This window comes from Sus scrofa, chromosome 6, assembly GCF_054392235.1.
Source record: "Sus scrofa isolate SSC_HxYL_T2T_F1_AM1 chromosome 6, Sscrofa_HxYL_maternal_Yorkshire_Landrace_v2.0, whole genome shotgun sequence".
NCBI lineage: Eukaryota > Metazoa > Chordata > Mammalia > Artiodactyla > Suidae > Sus > Sus scrofa.
Window position 1 is genome coordinate 16,668,346 of NC_139388.1, and position 26,138 is coordinate 16,694,483.

The following is a 26,138-nucleotide window of genomic DNA, read 5'->3' on the forward strand; positions in this document are numbered from 1 at the left end:
GCCAGCTTGCCCATCCCCTGCCTCGGGGCACCCAGAATTTGCCTAATTGAACATTAACAAGTTGCTACAATAAAGTTTCTCTGTTGTGAGCTAGAAACCTTTTCGGCAACAACAACAGAAGTCTTGTTACAAACAGCTCTCAAAGCCAGGCCTCAGCCTCGACAGGTGTGAACAAGATTTAAACACCTCCTACAATACAATGCAATCCAAACAAAGGGGAAAGTCAATCCCAACCCCCTGGGGTTTCTCCTTGTCTAACATCTTCTTCACTCCCTGGCCCCGAGGGCGCCGAGGGACCGTGTGGGGAGGCCGTCTCCAGGCCAGGCCAGGGGACCCGAGCAGCTCTGAAGCAGATGCCTCCACCACCCCAGGCGGGCAACCGTCGGTCTTGGTTCGCTCGGGCAGAATGGAGGCTGTAAGCCTCTCATTCCCGGTCGAGGGTGGCGGGGGGGAGGGTGAGGGGGACCCTGGGGTGCACCTTCCCTCCCTCCCTGACCCAGTCAGGTGATGCACGGCCCCAGCGAGCTTCCCACGTTGCCTGACCCCAGCTCTGCACCCAGTTTTGTCCCCAGAGAGGAAAGTGGTGGTGGTGGGGGGGGTGCTGGGAAGGGTCCCAGGTCCTCAGGGGCCTGGCAGTTCTTTCCACTAAAGGGGACCCAGATGCCCCCCCATCCTGCCCCCGAGTCTTTCCGTCCCAGTTATGCTGGGGAAGAGATGGGACCCTGGGACTGGATTTGTCATTAAAATTTCGTTGCGCGCCGCCCGGGGTAGGAACACATGAGAAGTGTGTGTCGGACAAGGGAAGGAATTATCCCTGCCATTGATTTTTCGCTCTGGAGTATTAGAGAGAACGCAGCGGTTATCTGGAGATTTCTTCCCAAAGCCAGCCACATAAACGGGACTTGAAAGAGCTTATCAGACCAACGATCTGCTCCAACCTCCACGGCGGAAAGTGGGCACCCGGCCGGGAACCCAGTGAGCCCCACTGTTCCGGGGCGACATCTTGAAGCAGTTGTTATTGTTACTCGACTTCAAACAGGTGAGGGCAGAGGGGGGTGCCAGAGGGGACCCCAAGGCCAAGCGTTCCGGTGGACAAAGAGGTAAGTTCTCTGCCCCAGGTCTGCTCTGATGAGAAGGCACGACTGTAACACAAAACCCAGAAAAGCAGCGGGCACATACACAGGCACCCGGTCCCTCCTGTGTGGGCATCCCTCCTCTCTTTTCCAAACTTTCAGGCATTTTTTAAAAAGTGATGAACACTAACAATCCAGCTTTTGATCCTACCTCCCCTTTCCTCTCAGGGCAAGAAAAAAGCTGTCGACATTTTTTAAAAGTGAGAGACGGCCATAAAACATGCCAAGGGCAGCTACTCAAAATGTTCTCTACCTTCCACCATGGAGCAAAATTCAAGGGTGAGAGTCACCTGCGGACATGTGATCAAATGTTCACGGCCACCACGATGGAATCTGTTCTGCAGAAATTTGTATTCGTGAATCTTGGAGCCTGAAAACGGATGCCACGCGAGGAGTGAATGTGGCTCATTTTTCTCCATGTTCCCCCTTCTCCCTCCGGATTGGGAGGCAAGCACCCCCAAGCTCGTGGAAGGACAGTGGGCCCCTCGCAACGACAACCACGCGAGGTTCAAAGGCTCAAGCCCCCTTTCCAGGTAGCTGGGAGGATGTAATTGGTGAGGCAGGAGATTAGAAATATCGGCAGCCTCTAAGTAAGACTTTAATTTACTGGCAGATCAATAGAGCCGGGGTTATATTGGCAAAGTGTCTACAGCTCTATTGACTCACGCAATGCCTCTTATCAATTTATCAGAAATCTGAAGTCAGAAGATATTGTTTGAAGGGAAAAGAAGAAAAAAAGAGAAGAGACAGGGAGCAACAAGAGCCCAAGTGGTTAGCAACTGGGGTCCCCAGTGACGACTTGGTACCAAGGGTCTTTTCACATCACCCTGTCTCCTGGAAGGGAAGCCACCGTGATGAAATTCAGAGTTAACACGGCCTCCTCGGCCTTCTCGTGTGATTCCATTTTCCATAAACCTTGCATGGGGGGCAGAGGTGGGGGGCGCGAGAATTCTACCAAAGCAGAGGCCATTGATTTATTTGTTTCAGCAAGGAACTCTCCTTCCTTGGCGGGGGGGAGGTGTCAGTGATTCTGGCCTAAGTTGCCGGTGTTCACATGCATCCCCTTCTTTTCATTCTAGGGCCTCTCCAGTTCCACCTTAGCCAGAATTCTTCATTTTCGATGTTTTCTCACCAATCCCTAAAAAAAGATTTTTTTTTTTTCCTCTTCAGGGCCACACCTGTGGCATATGGAAGTTCCCAGGCCAGGGGTCGAATCAGAGCTGCAGCTCCCAGCCTACGCCACAGCCACAGCCACGGGGATCTGAGCCATGTTGGTGACCTCAACGCCGGATCCTTAACCCACTGAGCGAGGCCAGGGACCAAACCCGCATCTTCATGGATGTTAGTCACCTTCTCAACCTGCTGAGCCACAACAGGAACTTCCATAAAAACAGTTTTTTTTAAGGTAAAGGGCTATCTATCCCAGCATCCCAACCAACCAAGGGGTCACGAAGCAGCGGACTCACAGTGGCACGTGGGTCTCCGGGAGCAGAGAAAAAAAACAGACTCAAGTTTTATTAACTGTCACCCAAGGGTACGCAAGAGGTTTCACAAATAATTAATCTTCGTTGGAAAGGTTTTGAAATATTCCAGGTAGTGGACAAAAAGGCCAGGGAAGGAAAAAAGTCAACACGAACACCTCACCGCACCGAAAGGTCCACACCAAGGAAGGAAGGGCGACCCCGGAAGACATGTCGTCCGGAGTGTTTCTACCGGATAACTCTAGGGGGGCAGGTCCCCAAGACAGAGAGGACTCCGGTCATCAGGAGGCCGAAGGCAGGAGCGATGTCCCTTGGTTTGGAGGAACCAGGACCTGCTTCTGACAATCCATTTTGGTTCCTGCCTCATACAACAAATTTCTGCTTAATTGCTGTTTTGCATTTCGTTGAGACATCGGGTAAACAGTACTTAAGTGTTTCCAGACAAAAACAATAACTCACTAATGACTAAGGCCCTGCTAATTAAAATGCCCCCGTGATGGCGTGACTGGACTCAGAGCCACCACAGGGAACAGAAGTGCCCGGGCCTTGAATGCACCAACCAGAACGCGGACGTAAGGGGTGGAGGTCACGATGGCCCTCTGGTTGCAGACAAGGGAGCCCCTTACGGGAACTGGCGGGGATGGGGAGAGTGGGAGGAGCTGGCAGGGGAGGGGAGGGCACGGGGATTTGTACATTCTAGAACCTGGCATGGCCCTCAAGACTTTGAGTGCCCATGATGCCCGGAAGAAAAGAAAACAAATAAAATGCATGTGCCATACCCTAGAAGGGGAGACACCAAGAGGTGTTAAACTGACCTGAGAAGAGACCACACTTCTCCTGCGGAAGAGGGTCCAAAAGCCGAAGTTTCCAACTACACTTTAAAAAAGAGAAAGGATTCAGCAAGGGGGAAACGGAGGTAAACGATACCACCCGCTCTGCGCCAAAGCACCAGTTTAACCAAACGATCAAGATTCCCAAGTGCTTGGGACACAGAAAACTTCTCTTCCTCGCGAACAGCAGAGCAAAATAACCAGCCTTCCCCTTAACAGAAGGCTGCTTCTCTGCTCTCTGCAACTCTTGGTCCTACAGACGAGGCCTCCCAACACCACGTATTCAATCTCCGCCTTCAAAACCAAAAAGAAAAGAAAAGAGGGCGCCCAGAGTCCTGGGGCTGGCAAAGGACCTTCTCTTGCTCCCAGCGGGTTAAAGACCTGCTAGTTAGCAAGGAAGAGGGTGGGGACAGTCGTTGAAACCACAGGGGCCTAATACCCATTTGTATTCACACTCAGACCCTTTAGGGATATAAAATCGGAGAGGTTGAACTGTTTACATTTACCTAATGCTCAAGTAAACAAATCAGAGCCTGAGTGGTGGGGTTTCCGGCAGGGCGAGGGCCAGACCCCCTCCTGCGCAGGGGAAGCAGAGTGCGGCGAGGGGGAGGGGGCTGCCGATGTCATTCCCGTCACTTCTCAGGGGCTGAGGCCAGTGTCCGCCCCACCCCCAATTCTCCCCACCCCCAAGCCTGCGCCCTCCTTGACCCCATGTGGCCCATCTAGAGTCCACCCGCAGAGGAAGCTTCCAGAAAAGCGCAAGAGGCCCCCTTGCTCAGGACTGCGGGTGTGCACAGAGGAGCAGGGGACTGGCAGACTTGCCCTCTTTTGGCACAGACCATCGGTGCCAAAGCAGGGAGACGTCCCTCCCTGGACAGGGTCGGCGGCCACCAGACATCACCTGGCCTCCCCCATCCCCACCCCCCAGGCCTGCCTGGGCCTCCACATCCCCACAAGCGGCCCTGTCAAGAGCACAGGGGAAAAGGGGTTAAGCACTCAGTGTCAGCCCGAGGGAGAAACTTCCCTCTTTCCAGGCACTCCCCCCGCACCCCGCCCCCCACCCGGGGAGGGGGTGTCCTCGACAACTATTGTCACCCAAGAGAACTGCGTCTCAGAAGAGACACCCTCCCCCCACACCCACTTCCCCCATCACTGGTGGTGGCAGAAGCTGTTTGCTGTCCCAGTGCAAGGCCTGACCGTAGCCTCTAAAACACCAACAGTTTCAACTTGACTGGGGGGAGGGGGGCAGGGGGGCTGGCACGCCTTTTAAATGCAGATTTGAACTCTTCACCCGGGGTCAGACAGCTGCGCTCCTCCAGCCCCAACAGAGGCCGGCGCCGGGGCCACTCAAGCTCACACTTTCACAGTTTTTTTCCTGCCTTCCCAGGAGGCCAGCCCATTGAAGGAATCAGATGCCTCCCTCCCTAAAACCCCAAACCCACACCCGCCTCTCGGCTTACCAGGGGCATGAACCCCACTGTCCCCCTGGAGGCGGCAGCCCTCGGACCGGCCGGCCAGCTGGCTGGGTGGGTGGGTGTGTGGGTGCCCCGGGCACAGCAAGGGTGCAAGAGGATGGTTATCACATTCAGACGAAGGGACGCTAAGAGCAATAGTGAGAAAACCCTCAGACTTAACCGCTGCTCTGCAGGAAGGCGCATCCTTGGTGGGACAGGGTTTACAGGTGCTCTTTCTGCCAGCAGAAACCAGGACTGCCATCCCGGCTACTCGACTCATCAGGGCTGCAGCGTCAGGACTTAGAACCTCTAGCTCTGAGACGTCACTTCAGGAGTGAACAAGAGAAAAACATGAACAGCCTTGAATTAAAAAACAAAACAAAAACCAGTCTAGGACGAGGACTTCTTGCCTCCATCACATATCCCCCCTTCCCTTATCCTCCTGTGCAAGGCGGTTTCTGATTCTTTCCTTGTCACCCTCTGCCCCTCCCTTTCTCCACCTTCAACCAGAGAAGCCCACTGGCCCTAGATGGGGAAAGAAGGCTCCACCGGTTGGCATTAAGATAAGGTGAGAGGTGAGAAATCCAAATAAACACTAAGGGAAGAAGCGATGGGTTTTTTGGGTTGCTGGGATTGGGGACCAGGTCAACGGCTGCACCTGGGCAGCCCTGGAGCCTCCAAAAGACAAGGCCCTCCAAGCAACACGGCAATCAACCCAGGCCCACTGACTAGGAGGCCCACGTGGCATCAGAGGACAGGGCACTGATCACCCACGTGTCTCAGGTCCTGATTCAGGCCCATCCTGCCACAGACCAATAAGCTACCACCAACAGGTGGTTTCCAGAAGCTCCCTGCAGCCTGCCACCGACTGCACAAATAAAGAGGGGGTGACGCATAGAGCCTAAGACTGTTGTTATAAACACACCTGAATTCACTCAAGTGGAGGCGGTCCTGCCGTGTCCCCTCCCCCGGGTGTGGCCCACTTTGCTGCACTTGCTGCTGTTCTGTGTTTGAATGGCCTTCGAAGTCAGGTGGGTCCCTCCACCTCCCACCTGGGTGCCATGAAACAGTTTACAAAACGTCTGCACAGCAGCATCAAATGTTTGCCTCCTCCTCATCCCATGAGGGTGTCAGGGGACTCAGACCATTTTTTACAGAAGAAGCTGTAGAGAGATGCAGCCCATACCCCCGGACCCCAGGAAGTGGAAGCAGCCAGTTACAAGAGACGATGGGCAGCTCAGGCTCTCTCAATAGGATACCTCAGAAGAGCTCAGTGCACATCCTGAAATGCCAGCCCTGCCCCTTCGGAGAGGTGGCCACCAGACCCCAGGGCTTCTGTGCCTACGAAACGGGGCTGGTCCGAGATGAGACGTGCTCCAAGGACCAAGTACACATGGGCTGTCTGTGAAAGGTGCAAAGTGTCTCATTCAAAGTTTTCTTGATAATGAGTATGTGTTAAAATGGTAACGTTTCAGATATACTGGGCAAAAGAGAACATAATTAAAATTCACGTCACTGGCTTTTTTTTAACATTTTAATGTAGCCACTAGAAAATTTTCAATGATTTAAGTGACTTCCATACTACGAGGGGGTGCTGTTCTAGAACCTTAGTCTGTGGTTCAATTTCAGTCTCAGGAGTTAGGTGTTCTTGAGCAGGACGGAGGCAGAATTCTCTGGTCCGCTCTCAACAGCCCCCTAGAGCTACAGCCTTCCAATTGCCAAGTGATACGTCTAATTGGGTTGAAAAATCTTAGAATCCAAATCACTTATACCTGCAATCTGGCCATGGGGGGGGGGGGGTCAGATGTGCGTCAGAAGGTGGACAAGGCCCGTGGAGTGACACACCCTCACCCAAAACGGTTGTCAATTACTGCTAAGACCCATTGTTTGCTTCGAAAAACAGTTAAGTTGTTTATTGTGGTTTAATACAAGGATTGATTGCCCATTCCAAGGCTCTGCCTCCTACTCCAGCTGGATTTCTCCCTATCAAGGGCAGCGTTCTCTTCTTTTAACAGCCCTTCCCATAAAATATGCCCAGCAGGAGGCCGGTGGCCACCCACCCCCAACACACACACACACACACACACAAGTGAGCAGGGAAGGGGGGGCAAGGGGCAGGAGAACACAGACGTGGCCCCTTTCCTATTAGACAGCGCCTGTCCCATCACTAGGGATCACAGGCCAGTCTCATTTCTCCATGTAAATGAACTTTTTAGCCACCTCCTCAAAGAAGAAAAGCTGCACAGATGCGGAAGGCCCATCCTGGGGCACACAATTACAGCCATTTGCATTCCTCCAGCAGCAGGATTAGCAGAGGAATGTGCTTTGCAGCTTTGTGGGGGGAAAGGAGTTTAGGAAGAAAGGAATGGGGGGTGTATTTCTCCTGGGTCCGTCCGTCCATCCAAAGTTCTATGATACACTTCCACTCCTCTGAGAGTCAGAGAGTGGAAATAACTCCTGCTCAGGCTTTCTAAAGAGGGGGAAGGTTGAAAAGGCGGGGGGTGGGGGGGGAGCGGAGGACCGAGTGTATTAGAACTGCCCCTCCTGGCGCTTTGATCCCCTCGGTCGCTAGGAGAAACCAACTTTTCTCCTTGGGTTAATCAAAACCAAATTACTCAGGAATGTGGCAGGACAGGTCTGAGCTTCCAGGTCCCTTTGTCTTTGAGGATTTAAAATGAAAAAATAAATTTTTTAAAGCAGATGGCAGGGGCTTACAGAGAGGTAACGTGCAAAGTCTGAAGGAACCTTAGACCACATCCCCCTCCCTCAAAATAAGTAACTAGATAAATAAATCAAGAGACCCACAAGCCTACTCCAATCTAGGAGTCAAGAGGTTATTTTTGTATAGGTCCAAAACTCAGCAAAACTTCCTATTTTATCCTGATTGAACCTCATGAAAGAACTCCCCCGCCCAAAAAAAAAAAAAAAAAGCGGTACCTAGTCAAAGTACAAATAAGAAACAAGCAAGATTTTGCTGCAAATCGATCATAAAGTTTATTTTGGAAAGCACAGGCCCCACGAGCTCAAGAACACACACTGTCCCAAGAACAAAGCTTGGGAGTAGTTTGCACGGTCCTTCCTTGGGACGCCCGGGTAGGAAGGCGAGCATCCAGTCACCAGGATCAAACCCCAACAAATCCGTGGGGACTTTGGAAACCTCAGGGTCTCTTTACGTTCTAAGGAAGGCAGCATTTAGGGCATGGCTCCGTGCAGGGATGAAAGGATCCCACTGGGTGACGGAGGACACCCCCGCACATCTGCTGTCCAGAAACGGCCAGCCACCCGCCACCCGAAGCCGCCCTGGTCACCAGTGGAGTGCGCCGGGTGTGCTGGCCAGCCCAGCGCCGCCTGCTCAGCAACAGGAAAGGCTGGCTGACCTCAGACATGAAAGCGACCCGGGGCTCGGAGCTCTCGGAAGGACTCCCCGCCTCCGCCCCGTTCACATCTCTGGCAGGCGTGGGGCACCGCGCAAGGTGTAGGCCTGCACTCCGGGCGACTGGAAACTCCACCGAGGTGGCAACACCCGCAGACGTGATGATAAGGCACAGCAAGGCAGGACGCGTCCCAAAGCACCCAGGAGCGGAACTATGAACAGCCCCCCACCCCCAGGCGTTATAAATGCCGCTAAGCTTCCCTGCAGCAGAACCTGATCAGTCCCCCCCCACCCCGCCCTCCCCCTCCAAAAAAAAAAAAAAAGATAAAATAAACAAACAGAGCGCCACCAGTTAAGCTACGGAGCCTGGACGCAGAAGATAAAACGAGGCCAACCCACAGGCCTGACTACCAGCGCACCATAAATTGTCACTGGCCCCCAGCCTCTGGTTATCTGGGAGGCTGCACTAAAGTAACTTTTAAAATACTCTTCACCTTATCTTTAGGCCCCGTCACACACACACATCCATCACCCGGCTCAGATCTCTGCCATTAGTGTTCCATTTCGACTTTCCAAAACAAGGTCATCCCAGTAGGCCCGTCGCCTACTTCCCGTCACAGCTGTGGACTTTCACCCCCTTCTCCAACAAAAGGGACCTTGTACACAAAATTAACCCGAACCATGAGTCTGTGTGGTGTGCGAGAGCACACCGAGCCCTCGGAATCATGCCCCCTCCTGCCAGGCCGGGCGCAGGGTGCTCCCCCGCAGAGGTCAGGGGAGCCTCCCTGGAGATTAGAGGCCCCGGCTCCCTCGGCCTCCGCTCCACACAGCTGCATCTGTGCAGCCAAGGCCCTACTTTCCAGAGAATAAACACAAAGCCTTTTTTTTTCTTTTTTTTTTTAAGGAAAGGAGAAAAAAACTTCCCCCCAGACTCGGGAACTGTAGAAAATGGCTGGAGTCCACAGCCAGTGACGAGGGCCAGCATCATCCTTGCTAGAGCTGAGCGGGCCGACCTGGCAGCCACCGCCCGCAGGCGCCCCCTGGGCCCTGGCGAGTCCCAGCTGCTGAAATGAGAAGGTCACGGCGATGTTCCGGGTTAAGCAAAAAATAAATAAATATATATATATATATATTTTAAACGTCATCCCACCTGGGTTTTTTTTTTTCTTCACTGTTTATTAATGTGACACCTAGAGAATGTACAATTCCACGTGGGGCCTGAGTTCCTACTTCTATGGGGTGGCACTCTGGGGGACAAAATGTTATGACCTCAGATGCCAGCCCATCACCATGCCCTACAAGGAAAGAGTCTTCATTTTTAAATGCTAACAAGGCCCTAAGACCAAGCAAATGGCAACATCGGCCAACAGGTAGGTCGCATCATCTCAGAGGATGCTCTAACTTGGAGGCGCCAGGAACCTGCCATCTTTTTATCCAAGAGACATGCAGGCAGTCGACCCCAGGGGTTCTGAAACGGGGGCAATTCTGCCTCCCCAGGAGACAGTGGGCAACTGCTGGAGACGTTTCTGATTGGGAGAGGGGATGGGGGCGAGTACTACTGGCATCTGACCCGGAGAAGTCGGGGACCCTCGCTCCTCCAACGCAAAGCCCTCCCACCCCAAACATCAACTGGGCCCCCACACGGCCTGGCAGCAGCTGGGTCTGAGGGCCAGGACTTCACACGTTTAATGCTCGGGTTTCCAGGGGCAGGCGGCTGGGGAGGCGGGCATCCCTTTGCAAAATGGCCCCTCTGCCGGGCTCAGAATTGGGAACAGGCTGTGGAGGAATTCACAACGTGGGGAAATGACGGTGATAATACTGATGTTAGAAGCACGTTCACTTTGTCACCAGCACGAGGCCTGAGTTTCAAGGGCTGAAAGGTCTGGGGAGCTGCTTCTGAGGTTCTGGGCTAGAAAAAACGGGGTTTCAAAGCTCAGGGCAACGTGAGCTGGCGCTCCCGGGCCGCAGAGGGACACCTCTCAAGGAGGCTTGGCATGGGGCGAGCCAGCAGCATGCCCAGCTCCCCAGCCCTGACCACACAGGTTCCGTTCCGGGTGGCGGAGCAGTGGAGGAGCTGCGATCGGGCCTGCGGGGACAGGAAGGGGACAGGGCAGCGGATGGAGGAGGCCAAGACAGGAAGAGCTCAGGGATGAATGAGACGGCCCCTTTGGCGGAGCCAGGCTGGGAGGCTCCGCAGGAAGGGGTAGGGGGAGGGCACATGATAATTAACTCAGCAAGTTGATAGTATTTGCATATAAATGCCTCCACAAATCACTACAAACAAGCCAGGACAAGTCAGGCCTATTAGCATATACAAGCCAGCCCGGGAAGGCCTCTCTAGGTGGGTCATTGAGTGGGCTGCTCACTTAGAAGGCCGCCTGCCAGCTTGGGGGGGCGGCGGGGGTGGGGGGGGAAGCACGTGAGGGGAGGGCTGGGGAGGACAGGGACACAGCGTCTATTTCAGACCCTTTCACTCCTGAACACAGTTGCAGGATGTCACGAAGAGCTGGCCTGATTCCCAGCCCCTAAGGGAAGAGCCGGAGAAACGCTGGACCTGTAGTTTCTTTCTTCCAGGGTGCTGGGACACAAAGGGGAGCAGAGGCCACCGGCAGGGACAAAAGAAACACAAAGCGCAGGACGTGCAGCTGGGAACTAACTTCGGTGGAGAGGCGACTGACCCCGCACTGGGAAGACTGGTCTTCTCCTCCGGTTCATCCCCATCGTACGTGGGAGCTGTGCCTGGCACCCACGGTACAGAGGAAGGAAGGCATACGGCTCAGAGAGGTTGCGTGGTGGGTCCACGGCCGCACCGCTCGGCTGGAACAAAGACAGGCCTCACGCTTGTGACCCCAACAGAGGGGTCCGGGCTAAGGCAGAGTGGAGAACAAAAGCCAACTTTCCCAAGAGCAGGCTCATTTGATGCATCTCTGCTTCTCCCTGGAAACAGAGTGTGAACACCAGCACCCCGGTTTCAAGAGTGACTCATAAAGCGGCACTCTGGATTCTGTGACTATCTCACTCCTTCCACTAATGAGCGAGACCACACCGCCCTCCAATCAGACACAGAGGAGTCTGCACCAGGACCTCCTTTATCGGCCAGCATCATCTCCCGTGTCTGGACAAACGTCAGATTCCCCAGGAAGCAAAAAGTAAACTGACAGCCCTTCCCCACAAGGTGTAAAAGGCCTCTGCTCCCCCCAGAGATGCCTCTACCTCTGGTTTCATACCTGTTGCAGGAAAAACCAGCTTCAAGCTGCTCTTTGAAAAAGTGGGGGGAGGGGAGAACCCGTGTTAGGTTCACTCCTGCCATTCTTTTCCTGCCACTACATTTTAAAAGTAAGGCAGGTGCGCTCAGGTGCTCAGAGCCAGGGACACAGATGGACCAGCGTCTCTGGACAATCATTATGTATCAGGTGTAAAAGTGACACCATTCGAAAACCTGGCAGAGCAGAGGTGGCATGTGAAAGCAGCTGCTTTTGCAAGGGACATCAAACTTCTAACACTCACTGAATGCCCAGGCCTCTTCTTTAAGGTCCAAAAGTTGACCTGGTGCTTCAGCAAGGACGCAGATGTTCCACGGAGAAATGCAGTGATGCTACAAGGGAAGCAAAAACCACTCCCCTCACCAGCCAAATGTACATTAAGAACCAAGGCCCTGAGCCAAAGAGCATTTTAGGAAGAGGGCCTGAAACGGTGGAAGAGGCTTGCACTGTTTCTTGAGCAGTTAAGAAAAGCTGTTTTTTTAAAAAAAGAGGAAAGTTGCTGAAAAGGAGAAAACCAAAGGTGCACATGTGTCTGCAGTGTATTTTCACTGGAAAAGACGTCAGGAAAGGTTATCCAAGAGAGGCTGCTCAGAAACCCTAGGTGTGGAAAGAGAGTAACTGCCTGGCTGCACACATGCACTTTTTTATAGGCTTACAGGAGTTTAAAGTCTTCTGAAGAGAGTTGTGTATCTACTGCATCGAGACTTCCCCATGTCACCAGGCACGTATGTGACTTTGGGGCAGAGGGGGCAGGATGCGGAGGCCTGAAATCAAGCATCCAAATAAGCCTCACAGTCCTTTCTTCACCCAGCTCATCCTTAGGCCTCTCTGCTCGAGACGCTCCGTGAAGGAGACAGAGAGCCACCTGTGAACTGGAATTTTAATGCGGAAAAGCAGAGCCAAGAACAGAGCCACAACAGGCAACAGTTCTCATTCAAGATCTAGTTCAACCAAGAGACTTAGGAGCGGTTTTCTCCAGCTGCATTCCTGGATAAAATGAGGCAAATCCAGAACCCGGCAAAACTGCTTTTTGCCTACCTCCAAAGAATGCCCCCCCCAAATACTTCAGCACTTCTCTTTAGCTGACCCCCCCAACACACACACACACACACAGAGGAGGAGGTCTGAGCAGTCACCAACTCCTGCCTCCAGAGGCCCACAAGAGGGGCAAGTTTCACTCCCAGATCAAAGGTTTGTGGCCGGAATCACTCTTGGGACGGTGCGTGAAATCGGCAGCAGATGAAAATTCCACTGTCTTTTCACAGCATCCAATGGGGCCAGTTTTCCCAGTTCAGAGTCTGCCTACAGATGACAGAAGATACTCCATAAACGCCCAACTGCTGCCCCAAAAGACCCACTTAAAATTAAAGACAAGATAATCATTTGAGAAAGCCTTTAAGGCCATTATGTGATTAGCAGAATGGGAGGAGAGAGGCCTGGGGTTTCCCCATCTTCACAAGGAGAAGCTTGCATGGGGGGGGGGGGGGTCAGTCCCAACCTGCAGCAGCCAGAAGGGGCAGTGGGTGGGAGGGAGCACCTGTTCCACACACCCCGCTTCTCCCTGCCCTGGAAGTCCTGGGCCGACTTCAGGGAGGGAAGAGGATGGAAAAAATCTTGGCGGCGGCACAGGTGACCATACCGAAATGCAAAGACTGAGCAGCAGAACCACCTGAGAGCCCCCCACCCACCCAGGACGCAAGAGGCCAGCCCATCAAACCCTCCATGCATTAATCCTCGTGTTGACAAGACCAGACATTGACCCTCCCGTGGGAAGGGAGAAGGGCTCACCCAAAAGGCAGATTAAGCACAGGCGTTTAGCTCAGAGGCCCTGCCTGGGCTTCGAACCAACAAATCACAAGTCCTATTCTGAAACGAAGCCAACTTCGCCACCTAGCAAACTTTCTATGTCTCTTTCCCCATTTTTATTCATACCTTATCCTTACCAAAAAAAAAAAAAAAAAAAAGAAAGAAAAAAAAAGAAAAGAAAGAAAGGGAAAAAGAAAAAAGAAAAAAAGCAAGAAACTCTAGGAATTAAGGGTGAAGGAAGAGCAGAAACATCTAAGGAAAAATCCCCTTTCGAAGTGACATATAGACCAAGCCACCTTCCTCGGGCAAAGAATTCGCCAGAAACACACTTGCCTTGTTCTCACCATCTTGTCCCCTGCCCCCAAAAATGAAAAGCAGAAAAAAAGCATTCAAGTTGTGGCACTGCTCCTGAAGCTTTAACACAATGCTGCTGTCAATTCCCCAGTTCCTGTCCACATAAGAGTCATTTACTACGTTGGGAGGAGGAGGGGAGAAGCCCTCCAACATCTGATTGTCACTTCGTACATGTTCAAAGAGAAGAGTCTGGCAACCACCTTTAAATCATACAGAAAGGCAATCTGACAGTTGTTGATTTTCCTCGTTAATCTGGATTTTGAGAGTGGCTTGCCAAGGAGCCAAGATTTCTGCCTGGGTCCCTCCCTTGGGGCAGTTTGACTTAATCTCAGCTTCTGTGTGTGTGTGTTTCTCAATCTGAGTGGCCTACGGACTCAGGACACTGCTTTGGACGGAACAGGCACCTTTTAATATCCAACTGAGACCAGCTCCTGCGAAGGAATTCCCTTGCCCGGATTGCATGACAACTAGGTCCCCCGTTCCCCCACCACAGTTTCTGACTCAGAACGCCATCCTCTACAGCGGTTCTGGGCTATGCTGTGATTTCTACCAGCTACCATTACCAGCAGATTCTCATACCAGGACACTGGGATACCCCTATGCAGGTCACTGTAATGGAATCTGCCTTCCTGTGGTGTTTTTCTGGTAACGCCCCCATCCTGGTTAATGACACCAGCCTCGGGAACCAGAGAAGGCCAAGGGGCCCGAGCACTACAGAAATAGGCCAGGCTAAGAGCAAGTCACCATTTTCATAACAAATGCGAGTATAAACCACAGCACATACGGTGCTTCTTGAGGTTATTAATGTTGAGCGTCAGGTGCATTATCGCTGAAACGCCGGCCAGTGTTGAGATGGAGCTTGCGAGGTTCTTCAGGGCAAAATCACCACCACGCTCCAAGACCAAGGGCAAACCCTTCAGGTTAGGAAGCAAGCTCGCAACTCCAAAAAGTGGGTGTAAAGACAACTCGTTTTCTTTCCCTTGGAGCAGTTCCCTACCCTTTCATAAAATGTTGCTTAGTCACTTAAATATTTACTTTTTCATATGAGACGGTTGCAACCCTGCAGTAAAAATAATGTCTTAGGTAAAGGGCTGCTTTGAGCCCTGGAGGAGTATTTCTAGGTTCTCACACTAACACTTCAGAAGCCAAAAAAAAAAAAAAAAAAAAAAAAGCCCCAATGTCCAAAAGGAATAATAGCACACAGTTACAATAAGGGCACACTCCCTAGACACCACTTGTGACCAGAACTAAAGGAAGCCAGCCGTGCCATCATTCGCCCCAGAAAATACTTTACTAGTAGTCTGCAATTACAGATTTATGCTAATGAACTAACAACCTTTGGGTCACCTGAGGTGAACCAGGCCTAGCCTGGGAGTGTCCAGTAATCATCATTTAAAGTCATAATGATGAAAACTGAAATCTCACTTAGTTTAGCTCCTTGCCACTGGGCAGTCCAATTGGCACCGAGTTTATACAGCAGTTAAATCCAACCCCAAAGCAGCAAGAAGGCGGGCACTGCACTGTCCTGTTGGGAAGAGCCAAACAGAGGCCTGCTGAGAAGACTGTTTTATTTGGGCCCTTTCCACCCTCCCTGAGTATTCACTTGTGCAAATAAAAGACGGAAGGGAAGAAACCAAAATTAAAGTTTCAGGTGGCTGGAGAAGCAGTCAGATTTTTTTTTTTTTTTTTTTTTTGGAAGAGTTAGCAAGTGTTTCTCAATAGTCCCCTGTCAATCAAAGCTGTTTTCAGGAGAACTGGAAAACAGCAGCTCTATCCCATAGAAAATGCAACCATTTCCAAAGAGAGTTGGGAAAGGGACGTGATCCATGTGATAAAGACAGAAGGTCTCCAAGTCACTTAATTCCCTGTGACTCCAAAAGGACTGTTTTTAAAGTGTAAAAGTGCTTGCTTCTGCATCTGCCCCATGTTGTTAAATAACACTTGTGTAATTAAATGAAAGAGCAACGTGTGACCCTGGCCCATTCTGAGAGGCACTTACACGCTCTCTGAAAACACGCTGGAAACTAAATGCAGACAATCTCCTTAGTCCTGTAATTTAAGGAAGGGAGAGAGGGAAAGTTTTCTCTTGGCCCTCAGAGCGCCACATGCCCTCTGAAAGGGGGCCTTCGGGGGGCTCCGAGGAACAGAAGGAACACAAATACAGGTGTGCAAACATCCAGGTACGGACCTCTCTCCAATGACCCCATTGTTGAGACCCTTATGTTACTGAGAACCTCTGTGGCCTGACTTCCCTCACATTCCACCACCTTGGTTCCCTAATTGCTTTTCAGGCTGGGCGACAAGAAGGCTTCAGAATCTCAGGCCGCCAGTGGCTGTTGTGGTAACAAGGAACAGGCCCAGGTTCCAGGCCTCGGCCTGTCTTGATCAGGTTGCCCTGGAAGGTGCCTGTTTGCCTCTCAGCTGCAGTTTCTGCCCCCAGCACTCACGCCTCCCTCTGCAGCCCAGGCTGCTGGAGCTCGTGATTTTTAGGCTTTCCCCTTGAAACCTATCCAGAAACCACAGCCATTAAAAGAACATGAAGGTTTGACACCTCCTGAATTTAGGAATGAGGGGACTCCAGGGGCCGACTCTACACCTGCTGCTTGACGGCAGAGAAACCAAGTTCTCCAGCCAGCGCGAGCTTTAAACTATACTCCATGTATTTAGTCACCTTTTGCCAAGGATCTCAAAGCACAGGGTGAAATAAGACGACGGGAAACTTCCTCACTATCTGCCTTCGAGGCTTAAGGTTGTCTTCCTTGCTCTGCCTTGATGCATTCCACCATCCAGGCCCAGGACTGAGGGAGAGGCCTTCTCCCGGTGCCCAAGTGGGCCATCAGCCCTCTCTGAGGTTATCTGTCGGTGGCTTCTATAGTTCTCCAGGCCAGTTAAATGACTCAAATAGTGGGTGCAGGAAGGGATGACCCCCCTGGATTCACCTGCTTGAGAGTTGCATTTAAACCACTTTATGGCACGTGCACTTCAGTGCCAGGCAATGCACCAGGCAGGCAGGGGCTGTGATCTTTGCCCTCTGGGCATTTTCCCATCATTATCACACAGGTATGTCCAAAGCAGAAAGGACCATTTTCCAGAAAGTTCTTTCCCCTCTAGCCTACCATGATTACTTTTGTCTTCTTCTGCCACTGACCTAACTTGGGCCTTCTTCCCCTTCTTTTAACAGGACAAACATCTCAGCTCTCCCTCCTGACCACCCCGCTTTCCATGGAAATGGACGCAGCTCTGGTTTTCCCAGAGTGCCCACAAACTCAAATGAGTCTATCTTCAAAGGTGCCTTCCAGCTCCACGAACTCTGATTCTCCCTTTAATTACTCCCCAACAAGCGCATTCTTCGCATTGTTTCCAACTGGCCGGTGACTTCTCTTGTGATGAAAAGGGTGCATTTTTAGGCAATGGAACCCAAACTTCTAAATGACACCAGCACCGCAAATATTCAACCGGCAGGAACTAATCCAAAAGCAAAATAAGGAAGGCAGAAGGGAGGGGAAGAAAGATGGAAGGGAGGGAAGGAGGAAGGGCCTGACTCGGTGCTGAGCGCGATGCAGAGGCTCTCACCCCAGGTAGGTTCCAACTGGGAGTCAGGTAGTTCAGGTGCATCCAGCCTGCCCTTCCCCCACATGCCCCAAGAGAATGGGAAGTTCAGCCAAGACTCGCAGCACCTGCCTGCAGCTCTAGGCCGGCTGCGCGAACCCGCGGGCGGGCGGGCGGGCCGGCGGGGGCGGGAGGCTGCACTCACCTGGCACACAAAGGCTCCGCACACCTCCAGAGGGAGGAGGCACTCGCAGGTCCGGGGGCCGCGGCGGGCGCGACCACGGGAAATTCCAGCGGCACCCGAGCCCCGAACGCACCCACCCCAGGCGGCATTCTCCCCACCTCCCGCTGCCCCCGGGGCTCCGAGCTGGCTCTGGCTAGGTGCGAGGGGGCCCGGGGCAGGGGAGGGGGGCTCATGCTCGCGGCCCCGGCCGGGCCGGCGGTCGCCCCTCCCCGGGAGGGAGGGCAGGTCCCCGGGCGCGCGGCGGGGATTCACCCACGGGGCGCGGCGCTCGCGTCCCCGTCCCCGGCCTGCCCGCTGCCGGCTCCGCCGCCCGCCCGGAATGGCTTTATGTAAATGAAGCTCAACTCGCAGTTCGCGGCGCGCACCGCCCGGGGAAGGGGGGCAGGCGGGGCGGGGGGCCTTCGGGGATCCACATTACACGGCAACAAAGCGGAAGGTTAATTTGAAACTCACAGCCCCGCCGCCGCTCGGCTCCCCGGGCAAAGCCTGACATCTACAGTCGTGCCGGGCGTAGGCCGGGTGCTGGGCTGCGGCCGCGCCCGCGGGGACACAGGGACACACGGGCGCGCGAGGCCCGAGCGCTCGGCCGCGCTCCGGGCACGGGCCTCCAGGCAGGCTGGGCCGCGCGCACCCGGGGACAGGAGCCCTGGGCGGCTCGGCCTGCGCCGCGCGGAGAACCGGCCGGGCGGGCGGGAACAAAGCCCGGTCCTCCCCGGGCGCTGACCCCTCACTCATCAAAAGTCGGGGGCCGGCCTAGAATCGGGCGAGAAGAAAGGGACGCGCCCTCGGCTACAACAAGGAGCCTGGGGCCTCCGGACCAGAGCCATGGGTCTCTGGGCCCCATCCACGTCACAGCCAGGCCACTCTAGCGTGGGGACATTAGCCAATGTGGACAGGAATTTATTTGCAACACACACCCATCCTATTAACTGCTTTACAGAGAACTTCTGTTTTCAGCTGCGGAAACTTATAAAAAACATCCCCTGCTCTCCAGTGACAGCTTAAGGATAGTTTTTCATGGGAGAGAAGGAAAAAAGAGAAAGACAGAGGGGAAGAAAAGTCGCAGCCTGCAATTAACCTTACAGTATCTTTAACAAGACGCCTTAAAAGCCACAGATAAGACGTATAGATCATGCCCTGCGTAAGGAGCTTCTACCACCCAGGTCAAATTTAATGGGGCTGCCCCGTTGGTCCAAGCAATTGCTGGACACTTTTATACCGCCCCAGGTTCACTTTCTCCATTCTGACATGCAAAGGCAGCACCACAGAAATCTCACCGGAAGTCCCCTGTCCCCCTGCCAGAATCCCACTGCTAGGTCTGAATTTACTCCCGACTCTCTGCATAGAAAAGCACCTGCTTTTACCCTTTCTGAAAGCCACCCACCCAGGCTGGCCCCACAGCCTTGAGAGTCCTTTCTGACTGCACAATAATGAACCGTGCAAGTGTTAGAAATATAATAAGCTCACGAGGCGAAGCGCTGTATGTATGGAATCGTATTAGCATTAAGCACACACTGATGCAGGAGGAAAGGGGTGATGAAAACTAGAAGGCATCTGGCCCAATATAATTCAGGTTCAAAAGAACATATCTTACCTGTTGGGGCTAGACAACCCCTCTCTACATTTCAGCCCAAGTAAGAGACTCAGGGAAAAAAAAAAAAAAAATTTTTTTTTCCAGCTGGGGCCCAGGGAGCAAAGACTGCCTCTAGGGAATCATGTCCGATTAGGGACAAAGGAGAGCACAAGCCAAATTCTGTCACACATGAGAGAGTGAGTGGGGGGGGGGGGGGCGAGGGGAGTGGAGATGGAAAAAAGGAAAGTGGAGGATGATTTTGTAAACCAGTATGGCCACTGCAGAGCTGTTTCCAGACCGCCTGACTTCAGGCCCAAGAACAGGTGGTGTTTTCAAAACACACTATTATTTATATTAGCCACATGAGTTGAGAACACCTTACAGAAAACCAATTAATAATTTAATTGAAAAAGGGACTATGAATAATACATGAAGATGATGATGCGAGCAATAACACAAGTAACGCGGCACACACAATCCAGAGATGGCTCTGGAAAAGTCTTAAGGAGCAGGCAGACTCCCGGCCCCCAGGTCCTACCTGGAAGCAACTCCCCACCCATCAGATAAATTAAAGACAATATGAAAATGTTTATACTGTCGGGAACTTTGATTTTGCTGCTTTGCCTTAACTTTTCTTAACAGGGGAAAAGCCTCCCAATCCAGTGACATCATGAACCTGTGGGCCCACAGATAAATATCAATAAAATAATAGCTGGAAAGCCCAAAGAACCAGCTCTGAGGCAGCCTGGGCGGATGTGGAGGTCCTGGGCTGAAGGCCCTTAGGGCATCTGTCCTGAAACTGCCAGTCCCCAGTGGCAGGCACGTCACCGGCCTCCTGCCCCTCAAAGGCCTGACAAGTAGAACTGAAAGTGACCCTGAGTCCCTGCCCTTATCTAAATCCGGCACCAGGGCACCAGCTACAAACACCGCGAGGCCTGGTCAAGCTTGGCTTTGTTACAGGCACACATTTAACACGTAATCCACGGGCAGGTAAGCTATGACCTCTGTATCATTAGAAATATAAAGGACCACACAAAAGCTGGGGTGACACCTCGACCAAAACTTATTTTCATCCCTAACCAAAACAAGACCTCTTCAGAGGGAATTTGCCACTTTGGCACTTCCGCATGGAATCAACAGTTTCTCTGACATACATGATGCAAATTTTTTCCCCCAGCTCGAAGGGCAGCTTCCAGACGTGACCCCCCCACGTCCCCCTCCCCTGGCCTACCCCGCAGGGACAGCCTGGCACCCTGCTTGCTCCATTCTGCACACTGTTGACAAATAAACCCCCTCTCAGAAAAGGCAATTCTTCCCTTCCAGTTCTCCAGAGCTGGTCTCATCTCATCTGGAAGGCGTAACTGGCAACAGCCAAAAGGATAAATATTTAAAAAGAAATCAGGGAATGCTAACCCCTTCCCTACCCCTCCTCAGCCACTCTCCGAGCCAGAGGCCAGCCCCTGATGCTTACTTAGCTGGCTGGTAAATTACAAAGCTCCCAGCCCAGACTGGCGTGTGCTCTCTCTCCCTCTCTCTCTCCTCCTCCTCTCTCGCTCCCTCTCTCCCTTGCTATCTCTCTGTCTCTCTCACCCTACACACTCACTCCCCCCAATGCTGCTCCTTTCACTTCAGCAAAGGTACAGATGATCTCTGAGCTGGCAGACGGCGAATGTCAGCCTTCTGACTTCTAGCTACATCTGGGCTCCATCTTCACAGCCCAACGGGGTCGAGGCAGATTTGTGTGTTCTTCCAGATCCTCCTTTATTTTATTAAATTATACATACACATTGATTTTAAAACTAGTGCTCAAATAACCTTGAGGCTTGAACAAAGAAAAAGCCAGAAGAGGGCACGAGGCAAAACAAAACAAAAAGTCCCTGAAATAAGCAAAGATTCTTGGGCAGCTGCACGGCACTCCATGCCCTGAGTTCACCCCATCCTTTCTAGGCAGTCACACTTAGGGGCCTGGTACCCAGACCCTCCTGGGAATGGTACGAAACAGCCCACGCTCACCTTCCTAACTAGTGAAGGCGGGTGTGCCAAGGCCTAACAGATGTTCTGGTTCACATTTCTCTGTCTCAAACCTCAAGGCCTCAGGTCTCTCGGTACAGTGCAAATTCCATAGATTAACTGTAACCCCTGAATCTTAGGTGGAGCATTATCTAGTTTACTCACCCACCCTCCCCAGCTCGGACCCAAAATCTGTCAATGACACACCTAAAAAAAAGACCCCCAAGAGTAATCATTTAAAACAAAAAACCAAAAAGCCCTGTGATTGGAAAGAGCTCTCCTCAAATTTAAGTGACAAAGCCCACGTTTTCAGAAAGCAAAAATAAGGAAACTGCCTTGAAACAGTTTTAAAACATGAGGTAAACAGCTTGATACCTTTCTTTTTTTTTTTTTTTTAAACAAAAATATTTATGAAAGGGCCAAGAGAATTTGCCATGCAAGACTTTTATACCCAGGGGGATTCTTACATTTGTGTTGCTAAACCTTGAAATTGAGAATGTTAATGAAAAGGCAGACCTAAGCTTAAGGACAGCATCGCAATCAGGGTCCATGCATTACAGGAGAGCGAGGAGCTTTGTCTGGGGCCAGGAAAAAGAGGTGGGCTCCTGTTTTGTCCACAGGCCTGCCTCACACTCTGACACATCCCTCTGCCCTCAGCCTGGTGCAAACCACTGAATTCTGGTTGGAGAGCGAAGAAAGGAAAAAGGAAGCAGGAGGGGAGAGAAAAGGGGGAAGGGGTGTGGCCTCTTTATATAAATTGCAGTTTTTTAAAAAATCTCAACGCAGCATCAATACCAGAGTACGTACCAACAGTTCCCCTACACGTGCATTAAAACAACCACTTCAACGATACACCAGGAACACCATAACCGGAATCCAATTTTTTTTTTTTTTTTAAATGAAGAAATGCATTTGGGTTTGCAATGCCTTTCTATCAAGCGGCCGCTTCTTGGGGCAGGATCCTCAGAGATAAACAAAAGATGACCCTTTTCACACTTGCCCCCAATGAGTCCAGAATCCCATTGTCTTATCTTTTCCTCTTAGTGCATTTTTGGTTCGAAATCTGTGCTAATCTCACTTAAAAGCCCCGAGCTGAAATTTCACATCTCCTCCAAGTCAGCCAGTGTTTTGAGAATCTGGATTTCTATTGAGGCCGTTCCAATCGCCAGTGAGGCCTACGGTAAAATGCGCTTGCTTCATGCTGTTCCGTTTGTCTCTCTGCAGACAAATAGAAACTGTGAAATTTAAAGAATGGATGGGGGGGGGGAAAGCTAAAACAAAGAGGTTCAAAAAATAGGACAAATGTTTTTGCTTTTGTGTCTCCCTGGAGCAATTGTTTGGGGGAGCCTGCATTGACAATAACCATGAGAAGGCCATCGAAAGGCCGATGAGCACACAAGGGGACTCCTTGCCTGCTGCCTTTGGTCTGGGAGAAAAAGCACCTTAGCTCCGTTCTCCAGGAACAAAAGGCCAGGGCCACGGAAGGGGGGAGAGGTTACTGGGGTTTTCACATGGAGCCAAGTGTCAGAGCAGGTTCATTTTTCACCCGTCTTGCTTGGAAAGCAGCTCAGTGAACTTCCTAATGACTGCTTTTCCCTCTCTCCCTATTATTTCTGAATCTAAAAGAACAAAACAATATTTTTTTAACCTAAAACCCATCATCCTATTAGAGGAAAGCCTTGGGGGCCTACACACTCAGTTTTTCCTCCTTCCTCTCCCCACTCTACTTTTTTTTTTTTCCTGGGGGGGGGATTCCGATTATAGATCACATGGAAATGAGACTGGACATTGCGGTCATTTTTAGTAACATCAGAATGACCTTTATGGCTATGAAAAGGCAGCAGCAGGAAAACAAATGCAAAAGGAGGGAATTAAAACTGAGTAAGGACATAAGCTGGGGGGGGGGATGCTGTGGGGTAACGCCTGGAAACATTTTCTTTTCTTCACAGCATGAAGCCCCTAAAGCCAGCCTCCAATTTGTGACTGAATCAAAGTCATCATTACCAGACTGGGAGGTTGGGGGTTTTTTTGGTGGGGGGCGGGAGTTGCATGGAGATGTGGACAGACAAGGTGTGTGTGTGTGTGTGTGTGTGTGTGCCCGCGCGAGTGTGTGTGTGTGTGTGTGTGTGTGTGTGCGCGCGCGGGGCCAGGGGCGGGGGTGTGGGGGTGGGGGGTGCTTCAAAGAAAGGAAGCCGAGATGAATCACTGCGTGCCATGAAAATACCAGGGCAAGTGGATGTCAGGGTGTTTAACCGGATCCGAAGCGGGAAACATCTTCCTGGGACGAGGCAGGGACACGCAACCCTCAGCCTTTGAACCCAGACCTGGCAGCTGAGGAACGCGTCCCCCCCTTCCCCAGGCAGCCCCAGACTCCTTGCTGAAAAGCACGGTGGGGGTAGGGACGAGAAGGGCCTGCGAAGAAACACAATAAACAACTCAAATATGAACGGAAATGACATCAGCAAAGTGAAGGGCCTGTTTATGGCAGATCAAAACAAAACAAACTTCCAAACCTTTTGTGTACACAAGATAACTCTATAAAAAGCCCTCCTAAAATGTCACTAGGGTCGACACATCAGCATCCCAAGAAAATAAATGACAGTTACCACGGTGTGGGTGGGGGCGGGGTGGGGAGAGGGAGAGGAAGGGAAGAACATGGGAGGGGGACAGAAGACCAGAAGGGGCCAAAAACCCAGCAGACTATCCTCCCCCCCACCCCCGCCCGCTCTGCGGATCCTTAATATTTATTGGTGTTTATAATCTGAAAGCCATGCTCTGTGTTTCACTTAATACAAGGCCAGACAGCGCTGTCTAATGAGGCAGCATTACAATCAGCTTGTAATACTGAATTTTTAATGCTGCCAAGGATTCTGTTACATAATCATATGAAAAACAGAAGCTGAAAGTGGGCTCACGATGACAGGACACTGGAGGTTCCAGGCAAGCAAGGGCCACAAGCCTGGCTTCCCTCCCCTCGGCCAACCCCCAGCCTCCTGATTCGCAGCCAGCCCTCCATCCCTATACAGGAGGTCGGTACGAAAACCAAGAGAATTCCTTAGGAAATCCACTTTTAAAATTCTTCTTCTTGTAGTCCCTGATCCAAAGTCATATTTCAAGAGTTTGAATTCTACCTTATCTGGGGTTACAGGTCTGAAATGAAAGAAAAATAAAAATTTTTGTGTGGGGGGAGGGTGGTGAAGAGACAAGGAATTCAGGAGAGGGGGAAATCGTTTATTTTAAGCAAAACGAACAATTTGGGGGAAAAAATCACGAGGGGAAAAAGAACTAAGATGCTGGGGCTGGGGGCGGGGTTGGGGGATAAAGTCTGTCAACCATATTCACAGCTGCTATACTCAGTTTACATTGGTGTAATTTAAAAGCATATATATATATATATATATATATAGCCGCCGTTGCTCCTCTCTGTAATACCCCAAGACTGTAAATCTATAACCACTGCAATGATTTAGTGATTAAAAACATGATAACATATTGTGTAACTGCAAACCACAGAACCCCTGCCAACTCTCCTCTAAGATAAAGGGAAAAAAATACAGAAAATGTGTTGCTTGCAGCGATCTTCCTAAACCCAAAGATTTTAATAAAAGAACCTATACAGTAGACAAATCGGAAAAGGGTGAGTGAATTCTGTGTGAAGCCAGCAAAGGGAGGGGGGGAGAAAAAGGCAGCTTTATATGGGATTCTTTTCCTTGTACGAACAAATTACGACCTAAACATGCCTTTTCTTTTCTCTCTCTCTTTTTTTAATAGTTTGTTGTAACTGGAATAACTGGTCCTGTGTGCTGTCTTGCATATTCAAAGCTGCTTTGTAATCGGATCTGGAGACCCAACCTTATTTGCCTGAACCCAACAGGGGTTTTTTTCCTCCCCCTCCTCCCTTGTTTTGTTTGGGATTTGGTACCTTGGGTTTTCTGTTCTTGCTGGGAGCAGACATCTATTCAGGTAGAGGCTCGGGTGCCTTTAAGCTACCAAGCAAGCACCTGAGAGGGGGAGGCCCAATTTGTAACATGGCAGGAGGAGCCTAAAATACACACACAAAAATAAAATCAAAGCAGCTGTAGGGGTTTTGGCCTCTGAGCAGCTGACCTGACCCCATTCTGTATATTCTTTTATTTCCCCATTGCAGGATTCCTGCACCTTGGGTCAGATTCGAACTCAATGTGACCCTGAGGAGAAGACAGTTACAGAACCCTGGAAAACTGCTCCATACTTAATGGGGGGTTGGGGGGTATAAGTGCATATGCATTCGGACTCCCCCAGTGTAGACACCCACACAGTATATATACATGGACACAAATTTACATACACACACACTCACACGCCTGTCTCAGAGCTGCCAGGCCTTGGGGCCAGCTCCAGCCCAGAGAGCCTGAACTCTCTTTGCAGCCCCCCAAAATCTTCACGTCTACAACTCTACCCACAAACACACGCGTGCACAGGCCAACCCTCCTCCAGAGACTTTGTATGTTTAAAAAGTCCACAGATCTGAATTGCCTCCTCTCTGGACCCGAGCAGGGCAGTTTATTCAGAGAAATCAATAGGAAAGAGCATTTGCAAATATTTATATAAGCCCTGTGCGTTTCAGCATTAAGTAATTAAAAACTAGAACTCGGGGAGGGGGAAGGGAGAGACACACAGAGGAAAGCTGCTGGCCTAGAGTGAGTTCCTGCCCACACCTCATCTCCCCAAATCTCAATCCTTCCAAAACTGACTCCGTGTACACTTTTTATGAAATCCTGTTCGTGCACCATTTGCTAGACTATTTCGAAATCATCTCCAAATATGGATTCACCTACCACCAAGCTTTCCACCCTGACTATAAGATAAGTGTCTGTATTATCTCTCTCTCTCTCATGCACACACACAGCAATCCTTACTTTTGACACTGCTACAACCTCTGGTGTATTACTCTCTCCTGTATTCCTCTGTAAATTACTTGCACCAGTTAAGGACACTGCACATTATAAGAAGAGCAGAGGGCCCCTGAACATGGTAATTCAATAAGTGAATTCTCGTCCTCTGACCCCCTCCAATACTTTCCACTCCC

The 26,138-nt window shown here is 51.3% G+C and overlaps 1 protein-coding gene across 6 annotated transcripts in view; it reads right to left on the reverse strand.

The window, feature by feature from the left end:
• Positions 1 to 26,138, reverse strand: part of ZFHX3 (zinc finger homeobox 3) — a 996,345-nt gene that overhangs the window by 229,878 nt on the left and 740,329 nt on the right. For 2 of the 6 annotated variants that reach the window (XM_084959705.1, XM_021097088.2), the window contains exon 1: positions 17,449 to 17,816. The exons of the other annotated variants lie outside the window; for them this stretch is intronic. The gene's annotated coding sequence lies outside the window, so the exon portion shown is untranslated. Of the gene's footprint in view, positions 1 to 17,448; positions 17,817 to 26,138 lie in introns of those variants that run through there. 6 annotated transcript variants of the gene reach the window in all.